The following is a 20,470-nucleotide window of genomic DNA, read 5'->3' as shown; positions in this document are numbered from 1 at the left end:
AGCCAAAAAAAACTAGTCATTGAAAAACTAACCAGAAGAACTACTCAGGGCTTATCATCTTGGAGAGCAGACTGTGCCTCAGAGCAATCTAATCTTTTCTGGCCTTGGGGCCTCTGTACTTCACTCTTTAATTTTTTTGCTTTACACTTTGGTCTTTTGCGAACTAGGGTAAGGCTAAGTAGTACAGGAATGCAAAGCAAAAAGAAAATAATCAGGGAGAATTGGAATGAGTTGGGGAAACTGGGAGGTTTAGAATTATTTAGTTTTGAAGATAATCTGATATTTTTGGTGTTTCATAAAAGAAAACTGCCCGTGGAAGTGAGGGTGGAGCCAGAGTAAATGACTTTGGAAGATAAGATATATTTGCACCTTCTCTACCTGCACCTGGAGTTGCCTGGGACTGATAAACACGTAGCCAAACCAGTGTGTGTACCAGCACCAGCATATTCCAGGGTTCACAAATCCAAAAATAGTAACTCATTTGAAGATTGAACATTTTTTCTTTTTTAAAAACAAAAAATCCAAAATCTCCCACCAGCATCTTTGTGGTGCCTGAAAGGGTGACTCCTGTGGACATAGGTTCTCCTTGTCCCTTGCCCACCCTCCCAGCATTGCTATGCTGTAGGAATAGTGCAAAAACTCCCTCATTTCAGACCAGTCAATTCAGCAATAAGTGGGTCAAACTGAGTCCCCACAAATTATCTAACAGCCACTGTGTGTCATGTGATTTAAATATACTATTTAAAATTTCAGAAAAACCTATAAGGAGATATTATCTCTACTGTAGATATTGTTATTTCTGTTTAATAAATGAGCAAACTGAGGCTTTGGCAGGTTAAGTAAATTTCCAAGTTACATATAAACTTTTACTGTAAAAGATTTCAAATATATACAAGAGAAGATGAATAAATGAACTTCCATGCTTATTTCACTCGTTCAGGGTCAATTTTGTCAGTCACCATCTACTCCCCCCATTATTTTTTAATTTATTTTTACTTTTCACTTAAACATTTTAAAAACTGACACATAATAATGTATGGGGTACATAGTGGTGCTGTGATACATATAATGTATAGTGATCTTATCGGGGTAATTAGCATGTTCGTCATCTCAAACATTTATCATTTCATTTCATTGGAAGCCTTCAGTGCCTTTCTTCTAGCTATTTAAACTATATAATATGTTATTGTTGGCAATTGACATCCCACAGTGCCACAGAACACTAGAACTTATTCTGTCTACTTAGCTATCTACTTAGTACTTAGCTGTACTGTCTTTTAACAAATTTCTCCCTATCCTCCTTCTTCCCCTTTCTCTTCCCAGCCTCTATTATCCTCTATTCTATTTTTCACTTCTATGAGATCAACCTTTTTTTAGCTTCCACATTTGAGTGAGAACATGTGGTGTTTAACTTTCTGTTCCTGGCTAATTTCACTTAAAATAATGTCTTCCAGTTTCATCCATGTTGCCGTGAATGAAAAGAGTTCATTCTTTTTAAAGGCTGAATAGTATTCCATTATGTATCTACACCACATTTCCTTTCTATTCTTTTACTTTTTGAGACAGGATCTTTCCCTGTTAGCAAGGCTGGAGTGCAGTGGCATGATCATGGCTTTTTGAAGTCTCCAACTCCTGGATTCAAGCAATCCTCCTTCCTCAGGCTTTTGAGTAGCTGGGACTACACATCATGACTGGCTTTCTTTTTTTCTTCTGTACAGATGGGGTCTTTCTATGCTGCCTAGGCTGGTTTTGAAATCCTGGCCTAATATAATCCTTTCACCTCAGTCTCCCAAAGCGTTAGGAGTATAGGCTTGAGCCACTGAGCCCAGCCTACCACATTCTCTTCATCCATTCATCTGTTGTTAGACACTTAAATTGATTCCGTATCTTCGTTATTGAGAATAGTGCTTCTGGGGGTGCAGATGTCTCTTGGATACACTGATTTTCTTTCCTTTGTATAATTGCCCAGTAGGAGGATAGCTGGATCAAATGATAGTTCTATTTGTAGATTTTTGAGGAAATTTCATGCATTTCTCTATAGTGGCTGTACTAGTTTACATTCCCACCAACAGTGTATAAGAGTTTCCTTAGTTTTGCAGCTTCACCAGCATTTGTTATTTTTTGTCTTTTTGATAACAACCATCTTAATTGGGGTGAAATGATACCTCATTGTGGTTTTGATTTGCATTTCCCTAGTGGTTAGTGATGTTGGGCATTTTTTCATGCATTTTTTGGCCATTTGTCTCTTCTTTTGAGAAATGTCTGTTCAGATCATTTGTCCATTTTAAAATCAGATTTTTTATTTTGCTGTTGAGATGTTTGAGATCCCTGTATATTCTAGATATTAATACCCTTTGGATGAGTAGTTTGCAAATATTTTCTACTATTCTGTGGATTATCTTTTCACTCTATTGATTATTTTCTTTGCTATGCAGAAGCTTTTTAGTTATAATCTCATTTTGTTTTTGCTTTTGTTGTGTGTGCTTTTGAGGTCTTACTTATAAAATCTTTTCCAGGCTGGGCACAGTGGCTTATGTCTGTAATCCTAGCACTTGAGTCCAGGAGTTCAAGGCCAGCTTGGGCAACATGGTGAAACCTCGTCTCTACCAATATATATATATATGTGTGTGTGTATATATATATATTCCCAAAACAATGTCTTGAAGTGTTTCTCCTATGTCTTCTTCTAGTAGTTCTATAATTTCAGGTCTTACATTTAGGTCTTTGATCCATTTTGAGTTGATTTTTGTATAGGATGATATATGGGGGTCTAATTTCATTCTCTTGTATATGGGTACCTAGTTTTCCCATCACCATTTGTGGAATTGACTGTCCTTTCCCCAGTGTATGTCCTTGACACCTCTGTCAGGAATCAGTTGACTGTAGATATATGGATTAATTTTGGGGTTCCCTATTCTGCTCCACTGGTCTAAGTATGTGATTATCATGTTGCTTTAGTTACTACAGCTTTGTAATATATTGTATATTTTAAAGTCTGGTAGTCTCCAGCTTTTTTTTTTTTTTTTTTTTTCTCTCAGGATTGTTTTGGTTGAGGTCTTGTGTGGTTCCATACAATATTTAGGATTGTTTTTTCTATTTTTGTGAAGAATGTTATTGGTATTTTGATACGGATTGTGTTAAATGTGTAGATTGCTTTGGGTAGTTTGGTCATTTCAACAATATTAATTCTTCCCATCTGTGAGCATGGGATGTTTTCCAATTTGTTTGTATTCTCTTCAATTTCTTTCATTAGTGTGTTGCAGTTTTCCTTGTAGAGACTTTTTACCTCCTTGGTTAAATTTATTCATAAGTATTTTATTTTATTTTGTAGCTGTTGTAGATGGGATTGCCTTCTTGATTTCTAATTCATTGTTTGTGTATAGAAATGCTACTGATTTTCACATATTGATTTTGTATCCTGTAACTTTACTGAATTTGTTTATCAGTTCTAAGAGTTTTTTGGTGGAGTCTAGGTTTTTCTATATGTAAGATCATGTCCTGTGGAAAGAGGGACAATTTGAGTTTCTTCTTTCTCATTTGGATTCCCTTTATTTCTTTCTCTTCCCTAATTGTTCTGGCTAGGATTTCCAGTACCATATCACATAAGAGTAACGAAAATGGGCCTCTTTTTCCTGTTCCAGCTCTTACTTTCAGCTATTCCCCACTCAATTTGATGTTAGCTGTGAGTTGGTCACATGTGGTCTTTATTGTTTGGAGGTACCTTCCTTCTATACCTAATTATTGAGAGTTTTTATTATGAAGAGGTATTGAGCTTTTTTTCAAAATTTTTTTTGCATCTATTGCAATGATCATATGGTTTTTGTCCTTCATTCTGTTAATAGGATGTATCACTTTTATTAATTTGCATATGTTGAACCATCCTTGCATCCCTGGGATTAATCCCATTTGATCATGGTGTATTATCTTTTTGATGTATTGTTGAATTCTGTTTATCAGTGTTTTGTTGAAGATTTTTATGTCTCTGTTCATCAGGGATATTGGCTTGTAATTTTCTTTTTGTGTATGTGTTCCTGTTTGGTTTTGGTATTGGGGTTATGCTAGTCTCATGAAATGAGTAAGAAAGAACTCTCTTTGCATCAATTTTTTTGAAAAGTTTGAGAGAATTGGTATTAATTATTCTGTAAGACTTTTGTAGAATTCAGCAGTAGAGTCATCCGGTCCTGGAGTTGTTGTTGTGGTTGTTGTTGTTGGGAGACTTTTGTTTACCTTTTGAAAAGTCAACTTTTTTGTGGTTGATTTTAGAATTGTGTTTTCTTAGTCTCAATTTTATTAATTTCTGTTCTGATCTTTATAATTTCCTTCTACTAATTTTAGGTTTGACTTGTTCTTGCTTTTCTAGTTTCTTGAGATGCATCATTAGGTTATTTATTTGAAATGTTTCTAATTTTTTGAGGTAGGTATTTATTGTATAAACTTGTGTTAAAACTGCTTTTGATGTGTTGCATAGGTTTTGGGATGTTGTATTTCAATTTTCATTTGTTTCAAGGAATTTTCTAATTTCATTTTTAATTTCTTCCTTGATCCGTTAGTTAAGAGTAGGTTGTTTAATTTCCATGCATTCATATAGTTTCAAGTGTTCCTCTTGTTACTGATTTCTAGTTGCAATCTGTTATGGTTAGATAAGATACTTGGTATAATTTAATTTAAAAAACATTTTTTGAGACTTGTTTTGAGTCTTAATATATAGGCACTACAGGAGAATTCCATGTACTGATGAAAAGAATGTGTATTCTATAACTGTTGGATGATATGTTTTATAAATGTCTGTCAGGTCCATGTGGTTTACGGTGCAGTTTAAATCTGATGTTTTGTGTTGATTTTCTGTCTAGATGATCTGCCCAATGCTAAGTGAATTGTTGAAGTCCCCAGCTATTGTATTGGGATTTATTTCTTTGTTCAGGTCTAATAATATTTTCTTTATATAACTGGGTGCTCCAGTGTGGGGTGCATATATATTTACAATTGTTTTATTGTCTTGCTGAATTAATTCTTTTATTATTACGTAATGTTCTTGCTTGTCTCTTTTTATAGCTTTTGACTGGAAGTCTATTTTGTCTGATATAAGTATAGCTGCTCCTGCTTCCTTTTGGTTTCCATTTACTTGCAATATCTTTTTCTATTCGTTCACTTTCAACCTGTGTAACCCTTTACAGGTGAGATGAATTTCTTGTATGCAGCATATAGTTGGGTCTTTTTCCCATTATTTTGAGACAAAGTTCTAAGCATTAATTTGTTTTTATCTATATGTCTTTCAGTTTGGGTCTCTAAGAGATAGGAATTCTTTAAAACAAAATATCATTAGTATACCTAAAAACATTAATTACTAATATCAATAAATATGCAGTCAGTATACACATATCTCCAATTATCTTACCATCTAGTTTTTTAACAGTCAAATCCAGATGTAAACAAGGTTCATAATTTATTATTATTTGATATATTTCTAGGGTCTATTTTAACCTTAGGCCCCATCTTCATCTCTACTTTGTTTTCTTGATCCCTTTTTTTTCTTTTTTCTTGGTCTCATTGGAGAAATGAGATTGTTTTAACTGAAGATTTTCTAATAATTTGAATTTTCTTGATTCCATTGCTAATGTGTTCTCAAACATATTCATCATCTTCTACTATGTACTTCTTGTAAATTCACAGTGGTGGCTAGAGATCAGATTCTGCTTCGATGGTTTTGGCAATAATACTTCACAAATAGTGGTATATATTTCCATAAGTGGAAATGTGTACGTGTGAAATGTTAACAACAATTGAGGATTTTTGCCTGGATTAATCAATTTGGTAGCTATTGCAAAGTGGTGATATCTTAATTTTATGATTTTAAAATATTGACTTTATTTTTTAGAGCAGTTTTAGGTTTGCAGCAAAGTTGAGTGGAAAGTATGCAAAATTCCCATATACCCCCAGCTCCCACCCACACATAGCTTCCTTCATTATTGATATTCCTCACTAGAGTGGTAAGCTGTTTACAATTGATGGGTGTACACATTATTATCACCCAAAATTCATCCTTTCTTTGGGTTCGCTCTTGGTGTTATACACTCTATAGGTTTTGACAAATATAAAATAACATGTATCCACTAACGATTCATTCTTCATTTGTTCGCTGGAGTATTTCTGTAAGGAGAAACTTCTCCCCCTCCCCATTTCCTCTTTGTATCTAAAGTAACAAAACCCAGGATTAATGCTTTGTTCTTTACCTCATCTACCAGTTTGCAGAATAATGAGTTGGTTCTCTCCTCTAAATAAACATAAGTTGTTGTTTCTGTTAAGACCACTAAGCCCTCACATATTTAAACATATTTGATGTGTTCCAATGCTCTATTATATGTGTATATATATACAGCTATATATGTATCTGTACATACATACACATATCCATGTATGTTTACACACATATCCTAATAACTTGATAGTAAACTCATAGGTCACCAATGTTTATAAACCGACTTTGTTGTCTAGTTTTAAACAAAGTAATCCATAAAACAATTAAAAATTTAATTTTAGAACAGTATTTTCTATTTAGTAGTCCTCATAGAGACTCCTGTGAGTCTCTGAGGATGGTAGAAAACCTTGCTTTGTTGCTAAAAAAGAGAAGCAGTGCTCTCTCTCTCTCTCCATATATATGTATATATCTTTATACACACACACACACACACAAAAGAACAAGAAGGAAGGAGAGAAAGAGGAAGTAAAGAAAAAAGAGTATGCAAATGAGTATTAAAAGACAAGTCAGTTAATTAATGGCTATTGCACAATTTGGGAAAATCATTGTAGTTAATTTATTTATATGCTCTTGTGTGACATTATTGGAAAGCAGTTAAGCTTGAGTGCTTGAGATTCAGACTACTTGGGTCAAATCTCTAGGTCTGATACTTCCTAGTGGTGTTAGTGTGGGCAAGTTACTTCTCTTTGGCTGATCCTCCTCAATAGTACAACAAGGATACAAAGCAGAGTTTTGTAAGGATAAAATAAATGAATACATATAAAATGCTTAAATTGCTCATAGGAAATGGTCAATAAATGTTAGTTTATTTTGTTTTCATTGTTGTGATGATGATGATGATGTGGTATTAATATGCAGATGGCAAAGCAGTATCTTTCTGGACAAAAAAGAAGAGCAAAATGATATTTGTTAGGTGACTACTATGAGCAGGTACTACACTAGCACCTGCTTTGTATTCTATAATGTATTTTTAATTTTAGTTAAATCATCAACATTTTTAGTTTATCAATATTATTACTTATTATTTATTTTAGCATAGTAGCTAGAACAGGGAAGGGATACAATATACCTTTTCTTAAATTGAGTGCTATTATTAAGTGTATTTGACCTATATTAGGTATTGCTATATCTGCAAAGAACTTATAAGATGAAGTACTATTCTAACATACAGAACTGGCAAAGAATGGAAATTTAAAATTCTATAAGAAAAGCTTAAATGAAAAAATCCCAGCAAAGGTGATCATGTATGCATGTGGATAGTGAGGCACTCATGAATCACATAATTCTAGTACTGCCCATGGTAAATTCATATCAATATTCACCAAAGTATTTTTTTTCCTCTGCACAGGAAAAGAAAGAAATAAAAGCGAGACAATTTCCGCATCACTCCCTATAACCACGGAAATGATTTTAATTACCAATTCATCTGTTGGCAGACTCTTCTGGCAGATGTACCTGCAACTTGGAAAGATAACAAGTGAACCAATTCCTTACTCCAGAGTTGACACTGATAGTGCTTACTGAATTTGCTCTCCGAAAAGATTCCTGGGCAACAATACATCTGGCACTCTGCTCGAGGAATTTGTCATGTCATTGACATGTTCAGCCTCCATTGTCCACACCACCCCGACAGCAGGTCCTTTATATTTCAAAGAAATTGCAGCCTGAATTAATATAATTAGAATGTAACTGCTATTCACTGCAGAAACTCCTTATTTCCAGGAGTGAAGATCTGATAGCGTGTCTGTACTTAAAATCTTTCCCATGATAGTTGGAGGAGAGCAAGCAGATAATAAAATGACAGAATATATGCTATTTCACAGACTTTTTGAAGTATTAGCTAATGGAAATATAGGGGGAGAAGAAAACTGTTCTACCCTTGGCATGTATAAATAGAAACATCTTTTAAGTTTACTAGCCTGTATAGTACTTCCATAAAATATGTTCTAAAGAGTATCTAAACTCAGAGAAATAAATTAAATCAGAAAGATTACCTATCTCCAAAAAGTATGCAATGAAGCATGAAGTAGAGTGACTAATTCATAGACAGAATTACAGATTTAAGAGATGGTTGAATAACTTCAGTCATTTTTCCCTGCTTCCCTTTGAACAGTTGATGTCACCAACTAAGCAACTGTCACCAAGTTAATAACTTGGGTGCTGGATTTTTGAATTTTATTCTTTGCTAGCATTCTGTTTCTACAAATACTTGACTATTGATATAGTGGAAACTGACATTGGCATCTTTCTTTTGAAAATAAGATTGATTCACATTCTTTCAAATAAGTTAACATTCTCACTGGGAATGATTCATTTGAGGGGGAACAATGGCCTGGCATATCAATGTGTAGGCTGGTGCTTATGGCCTCTTCTCTGAAGAATATAATGTTTATCCTTGTACATGTCATAGACTGTTTGTGTCCTTCTGAAATTTATATGTTGAAGCCCTAATTCCCAGTGTAATGGTATTTGGATATGCAGCCTTTAGGTAATTAGATTTGAGTCTTAAGGGTGGAGCTCTCATGATGGAATTAGTGTCCTTATAAGAAGAGGAAACAAAGATCAGAATGCTTGCTCGCTCTCTCTCTCTCTCTCCCTCCCCTGAGCCCTGCCTCCAGACCTCCGACTATGTGAAGATACAGTGGGAAGATGACTGTCCACAAGACAGGAAGAGAGCCCTCACCGAGAAACCAAATTGGCCAGTATCTTGATCTTGGATTTCTCAGCCTCAAGAACCCTGAGAAATAAATGTCTGTTGTTCAAGCCACCCAGTCTATGGTATTTTGTGATGGCAGCCCCAGCTGACCAAGATAGTGCATTTGATATTGCATATGAATTTAATGAGCATTGAGAAGAGCTAATGTTTTTCATTTTTTTTCCCTTAGAAGCATCTATTGATCTTCATCTGAAATTATGTGTCAGAAACTACAATAATAGAAATAAAGATAATGGGCTAGGTACTGTAAGAACAGGGCTAAGGTTATGTAAGCAAGAGACAGTTTCAAGAGATGAATTTCAGTAGCCTTTAAAATTTTTAATCAAATACACTTTACAAACCAAATGCATTATGTTAAGGAGCTGTAGATATCAGTTTCTCCTTATAAAGATTGCATATACAATTAGTTACCATCTTGGACAAGTCAGGAATGATTCCTTTCTTCCAAGTTGTTCTATGGAATATCTTCTTTGTCTCCCTCAACATAGAGGAACTATCCACCATTTTCCATTAAATAGCCTATAATTAGGTGTGTTTCAGAATCACTTGTATGTATGTACATGGTGGTTGGATGTGGGTGGATTGGGAAGGACTTGTTAAAATGCCCATGCCTGAATTCCTCCCAGATCCACCAAATCAGAATTTTCAGCTGTAGTGCCCAAATTATCTAAGTTAAAAACCACTCAAGAGCTTCTTATACATACCAGACTTGACATCCATGGACCAATGTTCTCATTCATTGATATACATATTCAAGTTTACTACCTAGGCAGATCTTTCTATAGGTTATATATGTGAGTTTAAAAATGGGTACATTTAATTTTTACAAATGGAAATCCATGTAAGACATTTTGGGCCAATGGTTTTGAGGAGAGCCCATTAAAATACCAGCTGGGCTACCCAATTCCCTCATTGCACACCTTCCTTCTGCCATTGCCATAGGTTGCTTAGTTTCCCAGGCTGCCTGTCTGGTCTGAGTTAGAAAGAAAAGTGGGTATCTCAGTTCCTAGCAATTTACTTTGCAAAAGAATGCAGTACAAATTTATATTTTAATGCAAAAAAACCTTTGAGTAAATGGTTTTCCCTCTTTCCAATATATTTTCTTATTATTCTGTATATTTAATAATGGAATTATATGTTATAAACACATGCTTAGACATCCAAATATATGCACAGATGGAAAATATCAAGCTTGCAGGAAAGGTCCATCCCCCAAACACAATTTTAAAGGGTTTTGCCTTTGTTTTCTCTAAGGAATACGAAAGTCAGACTTGAACAAAGGAGGTTTAGGGAATTCTGTTGCTAGTCTCCTAATTTCCACCAAATGCTAATTCTGATGTTGTCTTTTTGATTTTTAGTGGCCTTTTGAGAATTCTAGGGGTGGGGGGTGGGTAGGAAGTGGATTGAGGATGCGGGAGAGTTCCTATCTGATGTCTGACCAATGAATTGTTAGATAAACTAGTCGTGTAGAAAACAGCTTGATTTAGTCAAGAGAGATAATAGTGACTCCCAGGATCCAGCCTGCCCTGTAACGACCCAGAGGACTTCTTTCCTGAGGTTTACAGAATACATTGATTGATGAATCAAGTAGATGTAGTAAATATGTAAAATTATATTCCCCAATTTTTTTAAATTGTAAAATAAGTGCATATTTTTGGAAGACTATGTGGGGAAAAAGCAATGCAGAGGAAAAAAAGAAGGGAGAAAATATGGGCCAAGGTACTGCTTTCAGAATCAGACACATGTGGATTAGATTCCAGTGTTAGTTGTTGTATGCCCTTGGGTAGTTTTTTCACATTTCTAAGCCAAGGTTGTCATCTGTTAAATGGGAACAATATCGCTCTCAAATGGCTATGGTAAGGGTTTGCTAAAGTATTTATTTTACGGTCTGTAAAAGGATTTAAGAAAAATGCCTGATGTACAGTAGCTGTTAACACAATACATCTGAGATAATAGTATTGTTACTGCTGGCAGCAGAGTGTGGTAGTTACTAACTATATTTTTTTCTGGGCATGCAGTCTTGACTTTGAAAGCCTTTTGATTTGAGGCAGAATTACTGCTATTGGAATTTCTAGCACTAAGTCTACATGATATTTTTAAGAATTTGTTGAGATCTCTTAAATTATTACTATTATCAAGAAATAGATTTGTTATGTCTGTTTTCATGATTTATTAACTGAAATTCTGTAATCCTTGCCTTAAGTTTATAAGCATTCTTCTTAGTTTGATTTTTAAAATACCCTCAGAAACCATTAAGGTTCACAAGAAAGTAAGAAATCTTTGCAATACTATTTCATTGTATCATCATATGTTTTCCTTCCTGAAAAACCAATGAAGAATGACAGTTTTATATGTAAAACAGTTTTATATGTACCCTTTATACGGATGACATTTTCCTAAAAGCCTAGAATAATTTCACATATGCAGAAAAATATTCTGTTCCCATATTAAATCTGAGTAAAATTCAAATCTATATTAGCATCTCATTACTTTTTGAAAAAAGTGAATGCCACACTTAATGGAAAATGCTCACTGTCTGTCCTCACTGCTTTTATGGGCTTCTTAGCAAGGTTGTCCTGGGATCCAGGAGGGCTGGACCACAGCTACATCCTTGTTAAAACAGTCACCCGGCGTGAATGTTGGCCTTTAGTTTTTCCTTCCTTTCCCCTCTCCCATCCCTACATTGTTTCAGCTGCCAGCTCCCTAATATTTTTTTCTGAAGCAAGGGAAAGGGAAGGGCAAAAATGACTTTGAAAGAATAACATTTCTTTCTATGGACTTAAATAGAACACTCAACACAAAACATCCTGTGTTTTCTTTTAGTTGATGACACACTGACTGTAGGAATGAGTGAACTAAAAACCAGGGCTTGATTTTCAAATGGGGGTTATTTTAGTTGCATACTACCTGATCAAGGGAAAGTGGTTAAACTATTTTAAATTATAACCTGTTCGTTTCTCCTCTATACTCCTGATCTCCTTATCTTGCTGTGCGTTTCTTTTCTCCATTTTATATATCACTTTTTAATGTGTGTTTATTACGTTTTTTGTTCATTTTCCCACTCTCCTGCCTATGATGGAAGTCCATGAGAGCAAGCAGCTTTATTCATTTTGTTCACTGTTGGATTCCCTGTTTTAAAAATATCACCTGGCCCAGCATGGGTGCTCAATAAATATTTGCAGCATGAATTAATGAACTAGTTTCTTTCTCAGTGTCTTTTGCTATACAATTATAGTGAAAATAACTGGTACAAATAAGGTATAAAAACATCTTATAAATATGTGCTTATACCTAGTATACACTTGAAAGTACAGCTCTGCTGGGAGTGTACATATCTTAGTTGGTGAAGAAGAGATATTAAAAGAGTTAGATTAAAAAGAAGCACCTTGTCACTCTCTATTCTCTTATTTACTCTGCTTTATTTTTCTTCGAACCCTGACTCCTAACACCAAACATAATATATTTATTTGCTTATTGTCTACTTCCTCATACTAGAATGTAAGCTTTTTAAGGACAGGTTCTTGTGTGTTTTGTTCACTATTATAGCCCCATTGCTTGGATTCATGCCTGATGCAGAGTAAGCACCCAATACATATTTGTTGAATGAACAAATGTATGTTTGAATGAGTGTGTTTATTTTAGACTGTATTCATGCCTGCCTCTGGCTCCATATACAGACTTTGGAATGATTGTTCACTAAGACCTTAGTACTGTTGAGGTGGATGATGGGTGGGGAGATAAAGGGAAGAAGATGATCAAGATTATACTAATATTTGTAAAGTTTTTCATTAATTGTGAAAAAGATGCCCCACTCATTATATATGTGTGGTATAGTATGAGCCTACGGATGGTGGTTTGGGTCCTGAAACATCCACCTATTTTCAGAATACACTAAAATTATTTCTTAATTTCTTGATGTCACATTTTTATTATTAGTAAAATTAAAACAATGTTACCTTACCCAGGGCTATAATGGGAGAACAGAGAGGGACTGACACATAGAAGTTGGTCAGTAAATGTTAGCTATCATTGTCATCATCATCATCATTATCAACATCGTCATCCAAGGGTTGGTAAACTACAGCTGGTGGGCCAAATCTGGCCTGTGGTATACTTTTATAAATAAAGTTTTATTTAACACAGTGCATTAATTTTCTTATTGTCTCTGGCTGCTTTTATATTACAACAGCAGAATTGCGTCATGCCTTGCAAATCCTAAAATATTTGCCCTCTCATCCTTGATAGCAAAAGTTTGGAAACTTTTATCTAGAAAGTGGTCTAGCAAAGTGTGGTTCATGGATGACTTTGACCTGCAAACTACTTGTTATTGGTTCATGACAAGGTGAGTACAGAAATTATGAGTAACTATTTAGAAACTTTTATAACAATTTAAGAATGCTGCTGACATCTAAGTGCATTATTTTGACATCTAAGTGCATGATTTTGGTTTATACAAAAGTATTGATTCGTGACAGATTGGAAATTTAAGAAAAAGAAAACCTGGCCTTTTCCACTGGAATAGAGGTGGGTGTTTTGTAATGGGATTTTGTTGTATTGGTGACTTAGTAAGACATATTCACGTGGCTTCAGATGGAAACATCTGGGGGCCCATCAGGTGGGAATGACAAACATGTCCTGAGATTGCAAGTGACCTGGGAAGGTTGATGAGCATGCACATTAATAACGTCACACAAATGGATTTTATGTAGATGGATGGGCCAGCCACAGTTCACTTATCAGCTAATACAGTTGTAATGTGTTGCTTCATATCTGAGAGAAGGCAGCACCTTAGGATATTATGTGTGTCTCACTTACATACATAAATGAATTCCCTTTAGAGGTAGAGGTAGATGAATTTTAAGTCAATAAGTCATCTTCTCTCAATAGTAAGCCAAAAACTTTCCTGGAAATCTAGCAAAACAACAGTTCTATGACCAGCCTTATGTTTTGTTGCATGTGTGCATAAAAAATGCAGATTGACTCTTTCCTTTTCTGTTTTAGAATTGGTTCCAAACAGTAAAGCCTGCCAGAAAAAACAGACAAACTCTCAGGAACAACAATGCTCATTATATGTGGAGTAAAAGCTGCCAGACTTTGATTACTGGCCAGACATTAACCCCTTTGGTGTCTTAGGAGGGAAAATGCCGAGTCTGAATCCAGACGTTTCCAGGACTTTACAGTCATTCATGGTGTGAGACCAGGTGATTTATAATGACTTGTGCAAAAAAAAAAAAAAAAAAAAAAAAGACTACTGGGAGAAGGAAGTGCAAGTCAAAGGCCACATCTCCTTGCTTCCTGAATTCTGTCATGATTCATTCCGGCAAGCGGACATAGAGCTGATCACTTCTGCTTTTCCCTTTGTTAGCCTGCCTGGTCATGGATGAGAAGCACGTTGCTCTTGCTACCTTCTTGTGGTGGTTTGGATCCTGAAACATCCACCCATTTTCAGAATAAACTAAAATAATTTCTTAATTTCTTGAAGTCACATATGCATTATTTGTAAAATTAAAACAATGTTACCTAACCCATGGCTATTGTGGGAGAGTAGAGAGGGATTGACACGTAGAAGCTGGTCAGTAAATGTTAGCTATCATTGTCATCATCATCATCATTATCAACATCATCCAAGGGTTGGATGATGTTTTTCTGTTTTTGCCCAGGTGTCAGAAGGAGGGTGGCAAATTTGGCACTCAAGAGGGAAACCTATGTGCTTCATGAGATCATTGCTTACAGTACAACTACTAAAAGACCATTGCCTGCAAACTCTTTTGTGATCAGTTTCTTCCCTTCTCTCATATACCCTCTGTAGGTCCACTGATTGCATTTTGAGAGCTCAGATAAGCAGAGAGCAATGCAATTTGTCACAGAAGGATGATTATGTATATGCACTGTCATATGTATGTATATACAGTATGTGTATATATGCATATGTATATATAGTATGTGTATTTCATTTGTTCTTTTACCATATCCTTCAAAATGTATTTATTGATAATTTATTATGAGAGGCTGAGAATATCAAATTAATTATAATTAATTATAATAATGCTACCATTTATTATGAATATATTGCATATCAACATTATGCCAAATATTTTACATACATATATTTCAGTTACCTAAAAAACTTTATGAAATAGCCCCATTTTATACATTAGTAAACCGAGTTCCAGAAAACTCAAGGGCATGCAGCTAGTTAATGTCAGAGCTAGGATTCGCATTCAGATCTGTCTGATGCAAAATCCATTTCCTTATTCACTTTGTTAAATTGCCTTCCCAAAGATGAAAAACATGATACAAAGGCATTTACCTACTTTATTGGAATTCACATTCTGGTTGGTGAGAAAGGCATATGATGCAGAACATAAAAGGCTATAATACAGCTATATACAAAATACTATGATTAACTCATTCTCTTATGGGGTGGGAGAAGGTGGGAGAGGATAGAAGAAGGCCTCATAGGGCAAGTCGTGGTTGAGTTATGCCTCTGGGGTGTGGGAAATTCACTCAGCAGAGAGAGAAAAGGTAGGGGCTGGAGAGGAGAAAGAGAGAGAGAGGGAGGGAGGTATAGAGGCAGGGAGGGAGAGAGAGACTTCAGCTGGGTGCGACTTTGTTTTGTAGGACAAGCTGTAGACTTGTTCAGGTGCAAAGGAGACATCTGGAGCTAGTTAGTGGGAAGTTCTTCAAGGCTGTTTCTCCACTGACCAAGCCCGTATATTTTTCCTCTTTGTTCTCCTTTAGCTATTTCCATGCCTAACTCAAAGGAGACACAGGGAGAAAGTGAGCTCAGCCCAGGTAAATTGGAGGTTGTGATGACTTCTAGGAAGCCTCAGTAAAGAGAAACAAAGACAACATTGGCCTGCTGCTCTGTGCAATGGTGGGACCCTTTTGGGATAACTGTTTTAGGAATGAAGGTGTCTAGCCTCTCTAGAAATGAAAATGTAAGTTTGGCTGTGGTTGAGTATTGAATGGAGGCAAAAAGAAACTGACATATTTGCTCCTTTTCAATTGTTTGTTTCACCCTGAGGGGCATGGCTGCCTAATTTTTTTCTCCAGAGATAGGTGGACAGATAAAGACAGGAAAGTAACATCCACAGACTGCCCTCTGTGAAGGTGACAGTGATGAAGAGAATGCGTGATCTGAACACTGGTAAATAAAGTGACCGCATAGTTCCCTAGCCTGGAGAGCAATCTGGCTCAAAAGAAACGAGAACAATGACATTACTGCCAGGCTGCTCCTAAGCCTTTGGCTATTCTGTTCAGTACAAATAAAAAGCAGTGAACATAGCTGTGACCTGCCTTGTTGGCAACCACAGTGTCACAATTCCTTGGGGCTTCACTTTGAGAAATTGAGACCTACCTACCTTAACCCTGGGGGGTTAAGCTTTCAGACTGGAATGACAACTAAACTATTCATTTGCAGTAATTCTGGATTTTGTGCATATTTTAAAAAGGAATACCAGGCTTGCCTATATTCACTACAAAGTCCTCCCAGCTTTCAAATCTTCCAATACAATGTCTCTTCTCTAGTCTTTTAAGCACATCCTGTGACTGGATATGATTATGGGAGATTTACATGCATCCTTGTCTATTGTATCAAAAGATCAGGGAATAAAATGCCCATCATTAAAATCCCAAAGTGACTGGATTGGCATGAGGAATGGGGATGGGGCTGGCATGGGAGAGAGGGTTCTGACTCTGAGATTTCATGAAATGCAAAACAATAGGACAGCTGCTCTTCCATAAACAGATTATTATTATTATTTCTACCTAGACAGCTTGATAGCAGGCATTATCTTCTTTCTGGGTGTCTTATCAAGTTCCGGCTGTGTGCAGCATGGGTGATAAGGAATGAGAAATGTCACCCATGGGATTGCCAAGGATTATTCTATGCACTGCTGTTCAGCAACAGCCAATCCCTCAGAACTGAGAAGTAGTCCCATTGTTCACGCTGGGCAGTTGCTATTCTGACTATTCCAAGAAAGCAGAAAAGGGATGTAGTTGCCATTGTGCAAAAGATTGATATTTCATTACTCTCAACTAAAGTTCAAGCAGTCTTGATTTTGAAAAGCAGAATCATCATGAAACATCTTTGAAGAGCGAGAAGACAAGGGAAGAAAAGAAGAATGAAATGAGTTCAGAGCTTTTTAGAACTGTGAGAGAGTGCGAAAAAAGAAAGGTGTAATACTTTCAAACAGTGGAAGTTAAAATACCAGGCGTCTAAGCCTCAGCGAAACCGAGCAGCATCACATCACCATGACTTGTAGTCCAGCTGTTGTTTGCAAAGACTCCATCCTGCATTACTCACCAGAAAATAGTTAGCTTTGTATCTGGCATTATCTTAATAAAAAAAAAAAGTTAACTTACTAGATTTCTGTTTGTCTGTGTTTCATACAAGATTCTTGAATGAAAATAATCTGTTGATATTTAACATTTTTCCTTTCCTTCTCAATGAGAAAATAAATGTTTTATTATACATGCAGATATGCTGGCTAAATATTTCAGGAAAAAAAAATCTCTTCATTGTTTTGTTCCAGTGTCTCAGCTTTCCAACCTTCTATCTTCCTAGAGAAAAGACTTCATTAGAAAAAAATTAAAACTGAAGTGTATGACTAACCCATACTGTATTCAAAGAGAATTCCCCACAAAGTATTCAGAGTGCTTTAGTCTTCTTTATACACAGTTTTAGGGTCATGCTGATATTAAAATGTAAGCTGCTTGGAAATGAGCCAAGTCAAATTTTTCCAACATTTTAAATCACTATTCTGAAATTGGAATTTCAAATGAATAAAATGCTTTGCTCTTAAACTAACGACTTCAGAAATGAGATCCTAGTCAGGAATTATTACAATAGGAAGTGAGAGGAGGTTGGGAAGGAGCAAAAGGAGGGCACAGAGGGAGAAAGGAGGATGCAGGAAAAGAGGAAGGAGCTTTGACTCCCCTGTGAAGTGTGAGCTCCAGGAGGGCAAGAACCTTCCCTTTATGTTTGTACAACACCTCATATAGAGTAAACACTCAGGGGATATTTGTTAAATGAATTAGTGAGAGAGGCATAGAAAAAATGGTTTTGGTGTTAAGATATGTAACGGAACATTCCCCTAACAAAATACATTATTTTAGTTTTTCAGCCCTGAAGCATTTTTACTAGGAAACAAAGAGATTCTCCAACTTTAATACACATATTAATTATCTGAGAGCCTTGTAAAAAAATCCAGATTCTGATTCAATAGGTCTGGGATAGGCTCTGAGATTCTGCATTTCTATTAAGCTCTCAAGGGATGTGGATGCTATTGGCTCACGGAATACACCCTGAGTAACAATGTGCTCGAGTAGTGCATGGGGTACTGGGCTGGGAGTCATGAGCTCTGAGTTCTAATCTCTGGCACGAACCATCTGTGCTTTTAAGCTAAGTGATTAGCTTTCCTAGTCTCAGTCTCCCCATGTAGCTAATGACTGGTCGGATCTACATAATTTCTAGAGTTCTTACAACCTTAATATTTTGAAATTTAAGAAGAAAAGAAAGAACTTAGAGAATGTCCAGGTTAACTTGGTCTCCTGAAATCCTAGTGAGGCAAAATCACTCCCTTCCAAAGTTGCACAGGGGATTTGTCCTGTGTGAATTGTGCTACAGCTGATTCCCTGGATTCTAGTAGAGTAATTTTTCCACTCCCATTTCTTTTGTCATTATTATTTCTTGTGGAATACTTAGAATTTGTCTGATGCTATGCTAGGTGCTGGGAATACAAAGATGCATTAGAAATACATTATTATGATTTATTACCAAATTCCTTGCCCGAGTAACATGCTGAAGATGACAACTAATCCCTGCAAATGCATAACAAGTGTGCTGACATTAGGGTTCCCCCTTCCATGATATAATAATGGCTACAGTAGAATGTTTGCAATGACAACCCGAATTCTCCAATTCTTCCCATATCCATCCATTCCCTTTTCTAAGTGATTTTGCAGCTTATCATATCAAAAAGTGGAATTTATTTCCCCAGTCCTTGACTCTGGACTGGTCTGCGATTTGCTTTTACCAATAGAATGCAGTGGAAGGGACAACATGCCAGTTCTATGCCCAGGTCTCCAGAGGCCATAGTCACTTTTATTATTTCTCTCAGGACCCTGCTGCTGCCATAAAAACAACCTGAGGTAGCCTCCTGGAGGATGAATGCTCATAAGTGACCTACTGTCCCAGAGGAGGCCAACTTAGAGCAGCCTACACCTAACCATCCACAAGTATGTGTGAAAGTACAACCAAGAGCAACAGAGCTGCTTACTCAAGCCACAGCTGACCACCAATGCACAAGTGAGCTCAGATGAGACCAGAACTGCTCAGCTGAGCTGTAAACTTGTGAGTAATAGTAGACTTGTGAAGCCACTTGGTTTTGAGAGGCTTTGTTTTGCAGCATAGCTAAGTGGTATGATGGCCTTCTGGACACAAAGCTTTACCTGACATAAATGGTTCTAGTTTGAGTTCTCCCTGGAAGATAGTATGTGAGATGTTGTGGGAGTGGCACTGGTTTGCTGCTTCTTCCATATTTCTGAGATGCTTTTCACTTAAAAAGGAGGGGAGCTAGCTCATACTATCTAGTTTGAGATAGGGACAGTGAAGAAAGATAAGGACAGTGAAGTTAAGTTTAGAGACTAAAGCTCAAAGTAAGATACATGTATATTCCTTTTTTTTAAAGGAAGCATAAAAGAGCCATGGTCTGAGATCACAAAAGAAAATGAATGCTTTAGTCTTGGCTTTGCCATGTATGTTATCTTGAGCTTCAGAGTTATTCTTGGTAAACAAATATAAGTATGGCTGCCTGTCGGTCTTCCTTCAAAGATGGTATGACAGTGAACAGATATAATACATATAAAAATTTCCTGTAAACTCTTAAATGGTACACAAATATAACTTCTTTTGAACATTATACTATATTTTGTTTTCACATAATAGCATCCAGTACTTATTGAGAACTCATAACTCTCTTTATAAGTATAATAATAGCTATGACATTTTATAGTTTTCAGGTTGCTTTTATATAAATTATCTCTCTTTGATTCTTCAATGATGCCCTGAAAAACATATTTATATTTTCTCATTTTCCAGATGCAGAATCTCTGCTGTCTTCTATGTGGTGGGATTTATAAAGCTGACATAATGGGCAGGTTTTGCTAAGATAGGAGCCCCATCATGTTGGGGTTTAACAGTCAAACGTGGTGAATAAATCAGATCTCAGTCTTTTATAATCTTGTTTAAACTCAATCTAGCATTGTAATTTTTTTTTCTTTTTTCTTTTTTTATTATACTTTAAGTTCTAGGGTACATGTGCATAACGTGCAGGTTTGTTACATATGTATACTTGTGCCATGTTGGTGTGCTGCACCCATCAACTCGTCAGCACTCATCAATTCGTCATTTATATCGGGTATAACTCCCAGTGCAATTCCTCCCCCCTCCCCCCTCCCCATGATAGGCCCCGATGTGTGATGTTCCCCTTCCC

The 20,470-nt window shown here is 36.2% G+C and overlaps 1 long non-coding RNA gene across 2 annotated transcripts in view; it reads left to right on the top strand.

The window, feature by feature from the left end:
- The window catches only part of LOC108527223 (uncharacterized), a 161,449-nt gene extending 143,995 nt beyond the window's left edge, over window positions 1-17,454 (top strand). Inside the window, exons 2-5 of one of the 2 annotated variants that reach the window (XR_001884748.1) lie at window positions 8,875-9,034; window positions 13,218-13,314; window positions 14,782-14,869; window positions 15,714-17,454. This is a non-coding gene — a long non-coding RNA (uncharacterized LOC108527223). Of the gene's footprint in view, window positions 1-8,874; window positions 9,035-13,217; window positions 13,315-14,632; window positions 14,870-15,713 lie in introns of both variants that reach the window. The other variant, XR_001884747.1, reaches the window with a different exon arrangement.
- The last annotated feature ends 3,016 nt before the right edge of the window (window positions 17,455-20,470 follow it).

Source organism: Rhinopithecus bieti, unplaced genomic scaffold (genome assembly GCF_001698545.2).
Source record: "Rhinopithecus bieti isolate Rb0 unplaced genomic scaffold, ASM169854v2 scaffold_2453, whole genome shotgun sequence".
Taxonomy (NCBI): Eukaryota; Metazoa; Chordata; class Mammalia; order Primates; family Cercopithecidae; genus Rhinopithecus; species Rhinopithecus bieti.
The sequence above is the reverse complement of the archived record's forward strand: the minus strand, read 5'-3'. Positions and strand labels throughout refer to the sequence as shown.